The sequence below is a fragment of the Budorcas taxicolor genome, chromosome 5 (assembly GCF_023091745.1).
Source record: "Budorcas taxicolor isolate Tak-1 chromosome 5, Takin1.1, whole genome shotgun sequence".
Taxonomy (NCBI): Eukaryota; Metazoa; Chordata; class Mammalia; order Artiodactyla; family Bovidae; genus Budorcas; species Budorcas taxicolor.
In genome coordinates, this window is record NC_068914.1 from 57,965,691 (window position 1) to 57,979,812 (window position 14,122).

Genomic DNA, 14,122 nt, shown 5'->3' on the forward strand with positions numbered 1-14,122 from the left:
AATCAATGGAAAGAAAAGAAACTACAGAAATGCTTTCCTTCTTTAAATTTCATATTAAATAAAAGGATTTATTTTTAAACCTGAACAACCAGCTGGTATAGAAGAAAGGATATATAAATTTGGCATTAGAAGAAACAATATTTAATTCTGCTCCAAGCTTTTGAAAAACACATGGGAATTAAGTGTCACTGAAACTGAGCCCTCTCTTATCTCAGTAGGGTCAGGAAATAGAGAAATAATTTCTTTTTTCCATAGCCTCAGACTGGGATCTAGCTGAATTTGCCCACTCTGGCTTACTGACTTGTGCTTACAGATAAGTTACAACTGAATGTATGAGCAACCACCTAAATGGATTTTTAAATGAGGAGAAAAATAGTTTGGTTTTACTGTTACAAATGTATTCCAATTGTGATAGACCTAATACAGTTAATATTAGACAATTTGACACAAGTGTCTGGGCAATTCAAGAACAAAATCTTTTCTATTACCTAATTATTCATGTGATTGAGGAAAATGGGGATATTATGATGACCCCTGTATTTAATTCTAACCTTTCTATTTTTTGGTGTTTGCAGAGAACTTCATTTGAGAAATTATTTTCAATGTTAATTTTAGACATATTTTCTCTACTTACTGTATTTAGAAATATATAAAGGGATCTTTTTTCCTAAGAATTTTCCTGCTTCTAATATCTCTATACTAAAATTATTATAAAATGGCTAGATATTTCCTCAGTAATAGTTTATAAATATCTCACCTAGAGAAGCTTTTAAATACAAACTCTAAGATTTAAAAGTTCTATTTTAAGTATTGCTATTGATTTTGAACATGTTAGTTGCTCAGTTGTGTCCGACTCTTTGTGACCCATGGACTGTAGTCCATGGAATTCTCCAGGCAAGAATAGTGGAGTGGGTTGTCATTCCCTTCTCCAGGGGATCTTCCCAACGCAAGGGTCGAACCTGGGTCTCCTGGATTGCAGGCAGATTCTTTACCATCTGAGCCACCAGGGATGCCCAATCAATAATCTGTTGATTATCAATGCTTAATGAATATGCTGATTTTTCCAAAAAAATTACTGATAATTTTAAAGCCCCTTTTTCCCCCAAGAATGATGCCTCTAGAATATATCTTGATTAAAAGAATATGCATCCTGGACCCATTTTCAGTCAGACCTATGATATGTGATGTGCATATGATTTTTGGAAATTTCTGAGGCATTAATTTTGTGTACCAATACAGATTGTTTGCACATAATGAAAGAGTGGAATCTGGTATGCTGGAAAATCCTCCACATACACACCATAATAGAGAAAGACGTTTTTAGGAGTAAATGCTGTAAAGTTTTTGTTTCTTACTGGTACGTTGATGAAAAATGAGCCAAAAGCAAACCTGATGGCTTAGGCTAACACTCCAAGATAGTAGGTTACAGAACCTAACAAAATGTCTTTCTCCTTTCCTCTTGTTAAAAAGCCAGAAGACTGTAAAAATGGCCACATTTTATTTAGTACCTTGGTTATTATTTTTTTGTGAGTGTGTCATCAAAATAGCAGCTCTCAATTTCTCCTCTCACTTTGCAAAACAACCATAGTGATTAACAGCATAGATATGGAATCTGTAAAGATTAATTTTATGTGTCAACTTGATTGGGCTAAGGGATGCTGGAATAGCTGGTACAACATACATTTCTGGATGTATCCACGAGGGTGTTTCCAGAAGAGATTAACATTTGAATCAGTAGATGTCAGTCTAAAGAAGATCTGCCCTCACCAATGTGGGTTGGCATCATTCAATTTGTTGAGGGCCCAAATAGAACAAAGAGGTGGAGAAAAGTAAATTCTCTCTCACGCCTTAAACTGAGTCATTCGTCGTCTTCTGGCCATGGACATTGGAGCTCTTGGTTCTTGGGTCATTAGACTCTGGTACTTCACCAGCAGCACTTCTGGGTCTCATGTCTTCAGTCTTGAAATGTTAGTTAGTCTTGTACCTTCACCATCATTTTCCTTGGTTTTCAGGTTCAGAATGAATTATACCACCAATTCTCCTGTATCTCCAGCTTTCAGACAGCAGTTTGTGGAACTTCTCAGTCTCCGAGCTGTGTGAATCAGTTCCTATATCTTCCTTTGTAGAGATCTTGGTATATCCTACTGTATCTGTTTCTCTAGAGATCTCTGAATAATACAGACTTGGACTGCCTGACTTCACATTTTAAATGTTTGTTTATATATTTGTAAACTTCTATACAGTGATATTGGAGAAGGCAATGGCACCCTACTCCAGTACTCTTGCCTGGCAAATCCCATGGATGGAGGAGACTGGTAGGCTGCAGTCCATGGGGTCGTGAAGAGTCAAATACGACTGAGCGACTTCACTTTCACTTTTCACTTTTCATGCATTGGAGAAGGAAATGGCAACCCACTCCAGTATTCTTGCCTGGTGGGCTGCCATCTATGGGGTTGCACAGAGTCGGACACGACTGAAGCGACTTAGCAGCAGCATACAGTGATATTGGACTTCCTAGGTGGCTCAGTGGATAAAGAATTCACCTGCAATGCAGGAGATGCAAGTTCAATCCCTGGGTTGGGAAGATCCCCTGGAGTAGGACATGACAGCCAACTTAAGTATTCTTGCCTGGAGAATCCCATGGACAGAGGAGCCTGGAGGGCTATAGTCCATAGGGGTGCAAAGAGTCAGACCCAGCTGAAGCAACTGAGTGCATATACATTTATATAGTGACAACTATGTGACAGGCAATGTATTAAGCACATTTACAAATATTACCTTATTTGGTCCTCATAACAGCAAAGCTAGTATTCAAAGCTCAGCACTCTGTCTCAGAGCCTATGCCCTCAGCACCTTCTCAGCCCTAAGATGTTGGGCAGATGCTATAGTTTCTATAAAATGCCGATAAAAATGATATCTTTTTATATTTTTGAAGAACAAATGAGTTGCTACATGTTAAGCACATAGGGTGGTGGCTGGCACTTAAGTATTAAGTGTCACTATTCCTAGGCTTCCCTGGTGGCTCAGAGGTTAAAAGCATCTGCCTGCAATGCGGGAGACCTAGGTTCGATCCCTGGGCTCGTCCCTTGCCCACTCTTGCCCCCTCCTCCTCCATGCCTGCAGCAGAAGGATGACTTGATTACTCTTTGGTCATTATCAATAATTCCTCTTCTTTTTTTCTTCAAATGATTTTTGTTTTCGTCTAATCTAAAACCTATTGGTTCTCTATAAGTCATATGTTCAAACTTGCTAAGAAAGAGAATCCCATTGATTTTATTGGTCACTGTCAATCTATATACGATTGCCAGCTTTTGAGTGATCCCTTTGGATTGCTAGATTTTTAGTCTTATAGGCAACCAACCCTGGGCCCATGATCTGATGCAAGGATGGCAGAGTCATGAAACAACTTTTCTTAAAACTGGAACAAATGCCTAATATATTCCATCATTCTTCACTATGAAGATATGTTGTGTGCTAGATGTTTATGCCAGACTTATAATCCTTTCATGATCAATATGCTTTATTCATCAGTTTAATTAATTGTGTTGCTAGTTTGAGTTCTGGCCAAAGCATGCTAGCCAGTAACACTCCAGTCTACCTCAGCTTGTAATTTGCTCCCTGCTGCACTTCCCAGGTGCCACTAGCCGTAAAGAACCCACCTGCTAATGCAGGAGACATAACGGATGTGGGTTCGATTCCTAGGTTGGGAAGATCCCCTGGAGAAGGAAATGGCAACCCACTCCAGTGTTCTTGCCTGAAAAACCCCATGGAGAGAGGAGCTTGGTTGTCTACAGTCCATAGGGTTGCAAAGAGTGAGACATGACTGAATTGACTTAGCACTTAGCAGTTGGCTTTGACCTATTTGCAAGGTAGCAAGCTGGCTGTTAATTTAGATTAGGTTCTTGGTTTATTTTAATTGAATAATTTTATTTATTATTTGTATTAGGCGTATAGAAATTAACTTTTTATAGTATCAAGTGTTATTTACCATTTACATTCATTAGTCTGTTTACCTAAAATAATATACAAGTTTACAAGTAGGGCAGAGTCCGCTCTGAGACAAAACTGCCATTTAGAATTGGAAGTGGTTGACAAAATATTAGGATAAGTGGTTCAGGACTTTATTGGGATGCATTAATTTGAATTTAAAGAAAGAAAAATGGAAAAGGTAGTCTGAAGACAGAGACTGAGGGAGGGCTGAGTATTTTCTCTCCCAACTTTAAGGTCTGGGTATGAGCCTTACTGGGCTTTCCTGGTTGTTCAGCTGATAAAGAATGTGCCTGCAGTGCAGGAGATCCTGTTTCAGTTTCTGGGATGGGAAGATTCTCCTGGAGAAGGGATAGGCTACCCTATCCCACTCCAGTGTTCTTGGGCTTGCCTGGTGGCTCAGATGGTAAAGAGTCTGCTGCAGTGGCGGAGACCTGGATTCAATCCCCAGGTCAGGAAGATTCCCTGGAAAAGGAAATGGCAACCTACTCCAGTGTTCTTGCCTGGAAAATCCCATGGATGGAGGAGCCTGGCAGGCTAGAGTCCATGGGGTCACAAAGAGTCACACACAACTGAGTGACTTCACTTTCTTTCTTTCATAAATCATATAATCAGTCAACTTTTTAAGTTTCCTATCAGTATTTTTTGTTTATAATACATACAGAGTAAAAAGTGAATTCACATATTTAAATATCTTGTTGAAAGAGTTTAGGTACTTCTGTATCATAATGATTGTGATTGAAACTGTTTGCAAACTGTTTTGGACCTAGATCCTTATGATATAGAAAATAAGACCATATTTGATGAGTATCTCTAGTTCTGGTATAAACCAAGATCCACTCTACTTAATGAGTTAAGATGTCCAGGGCTTATCTTCCCTGTAGCTAGGACTCTTGGGCTTTTGAGTTCACCTAAATTAAAACAGAAACCAGGTGGTGGAAGAAAGTTTGATGATGAGGGAGATAAAAATGCTGACCATGATGGTGAAGATTTAGATACATTTTATATGGCTCCCTCCCTATAGAAGTTAAGCAGAGTTCCATCTTATAAATTATCACGATTTTTTTTTTTCAATTTCCCCTCAATTGCTCCTCCTTCCATTGTAGCCACTAGATTCACAAGAGTGGGGGTAAAGGGAACATCTTAGGAATATATTGTTTCAGATTTCACCTTGTATCTTAACAGATTTCAGATCCTTTCTTTTCCAGTGACCTTGTTCATTTTTTTCATTTTCCATACACAACATGACTTGGTATCCTACGCCTTCAGTCCAGTTCAGTTCAGTTACTCAGTAGTGTCCGACTCTTTGTGACCCTATGGACCATAGCACCCCATTCTTCCCTGCCCATCACCAACTCCTGGAGCTTGCTCAAACTCATGTCCATCCAGTTGGTGATGCAATCCAACCATCTCATCCTCTGTTGTTCCCTTCTCCTCCAGGGAAAAGCATTCTTTGTGCTATGCTGTGCTATGCTTAGTTGCTCAGTCATGTCGGACTCTTTTTACCCCTATGGACTATATCCCACCAGGCTCCTCTGTCCATGGGATTTTCCAGGCAAGAATCCTGGAGGAGGTTGCCATTTTCTTCTCCAGGGATCTCCCTGATCCAAGGACTGAACCCACATCTCCTGCATTGGCAGCAGATTCTTTATCACTGAGCTACCAGGGAAGCCCCAGTAGAATGCTTTACATGGCTATAAAAATAATTGACGTTTGCAATTTTACAGGGAAATATTAGGGTTTTCTAGAACTTTCAAAAATTGTCAAGCTTGTGCAAATAGGGCAGACCATTTAGGTCAGATTATTGTCTCTTTTGGGCTTCCCTGGTAGCTCAGATAGTAAAGAATCCTTCTGCAATGAGGAACACCTCGGTTGAATCCCTGGGTTGGGAAGATCGCCTGGAGGAGGACATGACAACCCAGTCCAGTATTCTTGCCTGGAGAATCCCATGGGTAGAGAAGACTGGCAGGCTATAGTCCATGGGGTCCAAAGGAGTCAGAGACGATTGAGCGACTAAGCACATACACACTCATTTATGATCTCCTTAGCTGAAGATATTAAAAGGCTCAGATCAGTGGAACAGCTCTGCTACTTGGGTAGGTGGCTATGCAGACATTATCACAGAGAAGAAACTGTGATCCATTTTCTCACTAATGAGGGCCTTTCTTTGTTCTTGTAACTTTCAGGATTTAATTTTCTTTTCATTCTTTTGGATAATGTACTCTAATAGAAAATTTTATTATTAAGTTGGGAAAATAGGTGGAAAAAAGTATCATATTGAAAGTAATATTGAAAATTCTTGAAGTTATGGAAAATTTCCCTATGTAGTTTACACAATTCAAAAGCTATGTACGCTTTCATTCAATTTCCAAACCTTCTACACAGGGGGCATTTTTATTTTTCTTCTTAATAGACTTTATAACTTATCTTCAAAGAAAGTTGGCTTTTAGGTACTTTATGTGGCTGCTTCAGAAGTATCCTTTAAAGTGTCGACTTTGATGTTTAATTATTACAAAGCAATCAAACATAATTAAATTGTGTTGATGTTTTCTTGAATTGTTTATCTGTTACTTTCATTGATGTTCATTTTAGGTCAATTATCATATTTCAATATTTAGTTTCATTACATGCTTTTTATGACTATGACTATTACTGTTATTGGAGGTATATTTTATTACTTACTTTGAAAAGATTTAGAGTGCTCTTTAATGCCTTTTGTAATTAGTTAAATATATGAGGAATGTAAATTTTATTGCTACATATTATCAGTCAATTCATTTCATCCTAGGTTAGGTAATATTTATCTGAAAAACCTAGAGCTTCAATCACTTCAAGCAAGGCTTGATGTCATATCTAGCAATATTGAGGATCAAATTTCTTTTTGTCACTCTGGTTTGGATTCAAATTCATTGTAAGATTGTCGCCCTTTATGACTTCAGGAAGACTATCGGCTACTCCCAGGGCTGTATGATTTCTTAAGCATGCCCATTAGCATTCTCTGTGATGGTTTAAGTTTCATTATGAATGTGCAATTTAGGCCACATGTCTAAGTCAGTCACCATGTATTTCAATATGAAATATATTGATTGCTTTGCCTAGGTCATGAGCTATATCTTTGGTTCGGATGATGGAATCAGCTTCCTGAGAACTTTGTTGCATGTGACATTAATATTCTATTGCTATATTTTAAAAAATATATCAAAACCTAGTGTTTTGAAACAACCACATTTAAAATACCACAGTTTCTGTGAGTCAGGAATATGGTTCCTCACAAGGCCTAAAATTCAGGTGTCAGTAGGGAGTGTAGTCATCTCAAAGCCCAACTGGGAAAATATATGCTTCCAAGTTCACTCATATGGTTGTTGGCAGAAGTCAGTTCCTTGTGCACTATTGGGTTGAAGGATTCAGATCCTTGCTACCTAATTGGCTGTAGGCATCTCTTGATGGTGGTTTAGGGACTGTAGTCAGAGCCCAACTGGGAAAATATATGCTTCCAAGCTCACTTATTTGGCTGTTGGCAGAAGTCATTTCCTTGTGCATCACTGGATTAAAGGACTCAGATCCTTGCTAGCTATTGGCTATAGGCATCTCTTGGTGGTGGTTTAGTTGCTCAGTCTTGCAGCCACATGGACGGTAGCCTGCCAGGCTCCTCTGTCCATGGGATTTTCCAGGCAAGACTACTGGAGTGGGTTGCCATTTCCTTCTCCATAGGCATCTCTTAGCTCCTCACTACATGGGCCTCTGCAACATGACAGCTTGTTTCATCAAAGCTGCAAATCAAGAAGGCAATAAAGAATGTCTAAAAATGTTGAAGTTATATCCACTCATAAACTCAGTTTATACATACTTGTGTTAAAAATATCAGTTTGTGATTCTTTTTAAATTAAAAATATTTATCTCTTTTTCTATCAGGAATGCTTAGGTTAAACAGAGATCACTTGCAACAAAAAGAAAAGTAATCATCAAATTAAGGAAGGCAGAGGCATGGAAAATGAATTTTATTTAATTCAGTAGTGTCTAAGTTTTAAACTGCTAATTGTAAGTACCTAGAGGCCTTTTAACTGATCCCAGGCAAATATCCTAAAAATTAGACATGTTCTTTAAATCACTTTTAGGGGACCCAAATTAGTAGCAAAATAAGAGGTTGATCTATGAAGGATAATAACCCTGACATCTGTCAGTCATCTGTGATCTGGAGGCAATTCTGGCAATAGAGATAAGAAAATGTTTCTTCCTGAGCATTTACTTATTAACAGTAATTGAAGTTTGAATTCTGCATCTCTATTAGAGAAATAAGGTAGAATATTTGAATTCTATAAACCTTCCAGCCTATATCAAAGGAAATATTTTAATGATTTCATAAATGAAACCACATGCCAATATTAGCTCTGATTTCCACTGTGACTGGATAAACCATATACATTTTCTCATTTATAAAAGAAAGATACTAAAGTAGCAGCCATCCTCACCCTGACTTATCAAACTCTTCTGAATCAAATATGAGTATTTTGGATGAGTTATTATCCCAGTCCTTTCAATGCAGCACTGAGATTTACAAGGGCCTTTTGTTTCTGGTTTAAGTGCTCCCTGAATTTGATACATTTATATTAAATTTTTATGTAGATGAAAATTTCAGCATCTTAATTGCTGGTTATTTTTAGTAATATTTACTAAACAGTAATTGTGTGTTTTTCAAATTCATGCATTTGTTTATAGTCTAGTGATGAAGAAAAAAAAATCTAGGAAAGAAAGGCAATTCAAAACAGTAGGTCTTAGGTTTATGAGAATATTAGAAATAAGGAACTGGAGGAGGGAAATTTTCCATGGCTAGGGCCAATGAAGGAAGGTTTCAAAATGGAAGTCACATTCGATGCATGACTTGAAGGATAGGTGGACTTTAAAATGTGGAGATGATGGGTCAAACCTTTTGCTTCAGGGGGAGAAACAGGAGCAAAATATAGATAGCAGCAATGTACAAGCAGTGAACACTGCCAACTGGCTCAGTTTGCCTTGACTTGCACAGGCGGTGCATGCAATAAAGCCCTAATGGGCTTGGAGTTGGACTCTGGATAAGCTTGAAGGCCAGATGATGGAGTTTCCATGATTTTTTGTTAGAGGAGGAGAGTTATTAGGGTTTCTGAGTGACATGGTTGAAAGGCGAGAGGCAGAGTTAAGAGACTGGTGTCATAGTGCATAAGTGGGCTACTGTACTAAGCATGGTTTTCCATACAAGCTGCTGTTCAGTTAAAAAAAAAAAAAAAAAAGGAATGCTTAGCCCTGAAAATAACTTCCAGCCTTAAGTAGTTGACATCACTTGGAATTATTTTATCATTAAATGTGTCTAATAGATCAATTCCAGCTTTCAAACTATAGTTTTTCCTTTTGGGAAAACTCAACATTTTGAAACAAAAGGTAATTTTTTGGTTGTTTTGTATGTCTTCCTTGTTCCTGCTACAGGATTTTTTCTTGCTGCAGTTCAAATAAGAGCTCTATTCTTGTAGCAAAGAAGATTTTCCTTTCTTTGTTTCCATCAGGCAGTGAATTTATAATCCTGTATTTCTGACATCGGGTCTGTTTCCATGGGAATGGATGTAATAGAGCATATTTGGCACTATGGATTTGATCCAGCTAAAAATATTTGTAACAGTCTGGAATGTGAGGCAGTATAAAGCTATGGGTGTTGGCTCTGCCTTAGTGTTGATGTCTTCATTGAAAATGTCAGCTTTCTGTGAAGTCAGAAAGCAATTAAAATGGCACAGCAGGAGAACCCTTCAGAGCTGACTTCTCTGCCACCTCAGTTAGGTTGTTCGGTTTGTTCCTAAGAATCCTTAGAAAGGTTCGTGTGTTACTACTATAACCAAGTGAGAAGATCCTTCAGGATCCCTGTTTCAGAAGTGTGATTTTTAACTGCAGTAGAAAAAGATGTAAAGAATACTAGCATAGAGAAGATGTAGCATTTGTCTTCTGCTAAGAGCCTACTAACACATATATATGGAATTTAGAAAGATGATAACGATAACCCTGTATGTGAGACAGCAAGAGACACAGATATATAGAACTGTCTTTTGGACTCTGTAGGAGAGGGAGAGGGTAGGATGATTTGGGAGAATGGCATTGAAACATGTATAATATCATATAAGAAATGAATCGCCAGTCTAGGTTTGATGCAGGATACAGGATGCTTGGGGCTGGTGAACTGGGATGACCCAGAGAGATGTTATAGGGAGGCAGGTGGGAGGGGGGTTCAGGATTGGGAACACGTGTACACCCGTGGCAGATTCATGTTGATGTATGGCAAAACCAATACAGTATTGGAAAGTACAATAAAGTAAAAAAAAAAAAAAAATCTTGTTCACGCACACTTGGGTTTCCTTGCCGGCTCAGACTGGAAGGAATCTGCCTGCAATGCAGGAGACCGGGGTTTGATCCCTGGGTCAGGAAGATCCCCTGGAGAAGGGAATGGCTACCCATTCCAGTATTCCTGAAGAATTTCATGGACAGAGGAGCGTGGTGGGCTACGGTCTATGGGGTCACAAAGAATCAGACATGACAGAGGAACCAAAACTTTCACTTTTTCAAGCACACACAAAAGTTACAGAGAGAGTGCAGTGCCCTGGTAACCACGAATAACATTCTCTAATATGAAGTACTAGTTGAGGGGACAAACTAACCCCTGAAACCATTTTTTTGTGATATGGAAAATGTATAGGATATACCAATCTTTGAACAGAGTAGTATTTCAGTATCTTCTTATTTAGTTCAAATATTATCCTTGAGAATCCATTATTGATTCTTTTTTTAATTAAAAATTTCCCAGATTTATTGAGATATAATTAACATAACAATGTATAGATTAAAGTGTGCCATGTGATAAATTGTTACACTTATTTTTGAGAAATGGTAACCATAATAGTTAGCACCTTCATCACCTCATGTAATTGCCATTTTTTTGGTAAGAATGTTAAAGATCTATTCTCTTGGTAATTTTCAAGTATATACTACAGCATTTTTAACTATAGTCACTATGCTATACATGGATTCCCCAGGACTTATATTTATTCCCCAGGAGAAGGGAAAGGCTACCAACTCCAATATGCTTGCCTGAAGAATTTCATGGGCAGAGGAGCCTAGTGGGCTACAGTCTATGGACTTGCAAAGAGTTGGACACAACTGAGCGACTTCTTCATATTCTTCTTATAACTGGAAGTTTGCATCTATTGACTGACAGTTTATCTCCCCTACCCGCCAGCCCCTGGTACCTACCTTTCTACTGTCTGTTTCTGTGAGTTTGATTTTTGTTTTATTTTTCTAAATCTCACATGTCAGTGATATCATATTCTGTTGCTTTCCCTATGTCTTATTTCACTGAGTAATGCCCTTAAAATCTATCCATGTTATTACAAATGGCAGTATTTCCTTCATTTTTGTGACTGAATAACACTCCATTATGTCTGTCTACTTATTGGCTTTCCATCTTCTTTATCGATTCATCTGAACCTCAAACCTATTAGGTCATTATTATCAAAAAGAGACAAGAAATATCAGAGAAGATATGGATAAAAGTAAATCCCCGTGTACTCTTGATGGGAGTGTAAATTGGTATAGTCACTAAGGAAGACTGTGTAGATGTTCCTAAAAAAAAAAAGAAAATTAAAAGTAAAGTTATCCTATGATTCAGCAATCTACTTTTGGATATTTAGACAAAATAATTGAAATCAGGAACTCGAAGAGATATGTGCACGTCCATGTTCACTGCAGCATTGTTTGCAATAGCCAGGACATGGATACAACCTAAGTAACCCTCTTCAGATGAATAGATAAAGAAGATGGAAGATAGATAAGTAGATAGATATAATGGAGTATTATGCAGTCATGAAAGTGAAGGAAATACTGCCATTTGCAATAACATGGAGAATATACAGAAGAACTATACAAAAAAATTCTTAAAGACCCAGATAACCATGATAGTGTGATAACTTACCTAGACCCAGATATCCTGGAGTGTGAAGTCAAGTGGGTCTTAAGAAGCACACTATGGACTAAGCTAGTGGAGGTGATGGAATTCCAGCTGAAACTATTTCAAATCCTGAAAGATGATGCTGTGAAAGTGCTGCACACATTATGCCATCAAATTTGGAAGACTCAGTGGTGGCTACAGGACTGGAAAATTTCAGTTTTCATTCCCATCCCAAAGAAAAGCAATGCCAAAGAATGTTCAAGCTACTACACAATTGCACTTATTTCACATACTAGCAGTCCATGGGGTCATGAAGAGTTGGATACAACTAAGGAACTTCCCTTTCACTTTTTACTTTCATGCATTGGAGAAGGAAATGGCAACCTACTCTAGTGTTCTTGCCTGGAGAAGCCCAGGGATGGGAGAGCCTGGTGGGCTGCCATCTATGGGGTCACACAGAGTTGCACATGACTGAAATGACTTAGTAGCAGCAGCAGCAGCAGCAAAGTAATGCTCAAAATTCACCAAGCTAGGCTTCAACAGTAGATGAACCAAAACCTTACAGATGTTCAAGCAGGATTTAGAAAAGGCAGAGGAACCAGAAAGCAAACTGCCAACATCTGTTGGATCATTGAAAAAGCAAGAGAATTCCAGAAAAACATCTACTTCTGCTTCATTGACTATGCTAAGGCATAGTCAAATTCCTTTGACTGTGTGGATCACAACAAACTGGAAATTCTTCAAGAGATGGGAATACCACACCATGTTACCTGCCTCCTGAAAAATCTGTATTCAGGTGAAGAAGCAACAGTTAGAACCAGACATGGAACAATGGACTGGTTCAAAATTATGAAAGGAGTACATCAAGGTTGGGATTCCCAGGTGGCACTAGAGGGAAAGAACCTGCCTAGAAATGCAGAAGAAGTAAGAGATGTGGGTTCAGTCCCTGAGTTGGAAAGATCTCCTGGAAAAGGGCATGGTGATCCACTCCAGTATTCTTGCCTGGACAGTCGCCATGGACAGAGGAGCCTGGTGGGCTACAGTCCATGGGGTGGCAAAAAGTTGGACACAACTAAAGTGAATTTGCACTGCATTCACATTAAGGCTGTGAGGCTATTGTTACCCTGCTTATTTAACTGATATGCAGAGTATATCATGTGAAATGCCAGCCTGAAGCACAAGCTGGATCAAGATTGCCAGGAGAAATATCAATAAGCTCAGATACACAGATGACACCACATTTATGGCAGAAACCGAAGAGGAACTAAAGAGACTCTTGACAAAAGTGAAAGAGGAGAGTGAACAAGCTGGCTTAAAACTCAACATTCAAAAAACGAAGATCATGGCATCTGCTCTCATCACTTCATTGATGGGGAAGCAATGGATATCATGACAGACTTTGTTTTCTTGGCTCCAAAATCACTGCAGATCATGACTGCAGCCATGAAATTAAAAGACACTTGTTCCTTGGAAGAAAAGCTATGACCAACCTAGACAGCATATTAAAAAGCAAACATTACTTTGCTGATGAAAGTCCATCTAGTCAAAACTATGGGTTTTCCAATAGTCATAACTGGATGTGAGAGTTGGACCATAAAGAAAGCTGAGTGCTGAAGAATTGATGCTTTTGAACTATGGTGTTGGAGAAGACTCTTGAGAGTCCCTTGGACTGCAAGGAGATCCAACCAGCCCATCCTAAAGGAAATCAATCCTGAATATTCATTGGAAGGACTGATGCTGAAGCTTCAATACTTTGGTCATCTGATGCAAAGAGCTGACTCACTGTAAAAGACCCTTATGCTGGAAAGATTGAAGGCAGGAGGAGAAGGGGATGACAGAGGATGAGATGGTTGAATGGCATCACCGACTTGATGGACATGAGTTTAAGCAAGCTCTGGGAGTTGGTGATGCGAGGAAGCCTGGCATGCTGCAGTCCATGGGGTGGCAAAGAGTCAGACACGACGGAGTGACTGAACTGAATATCTCATTTTTATTTTGATTTGCATTTCACTTATAATTACTAATGTTGAGCATCTTTCCACATACCTGTTGGCTATTTGTATTGTATGTTTTCTTTGGGAAAACATCTATATAGTTATTAGGTACATTTTTAAATCAGATTAGGACTTCCCTGGTGGCTTATATGTTAAGAGCGTCTGCCTACAATGTGGGAGACCC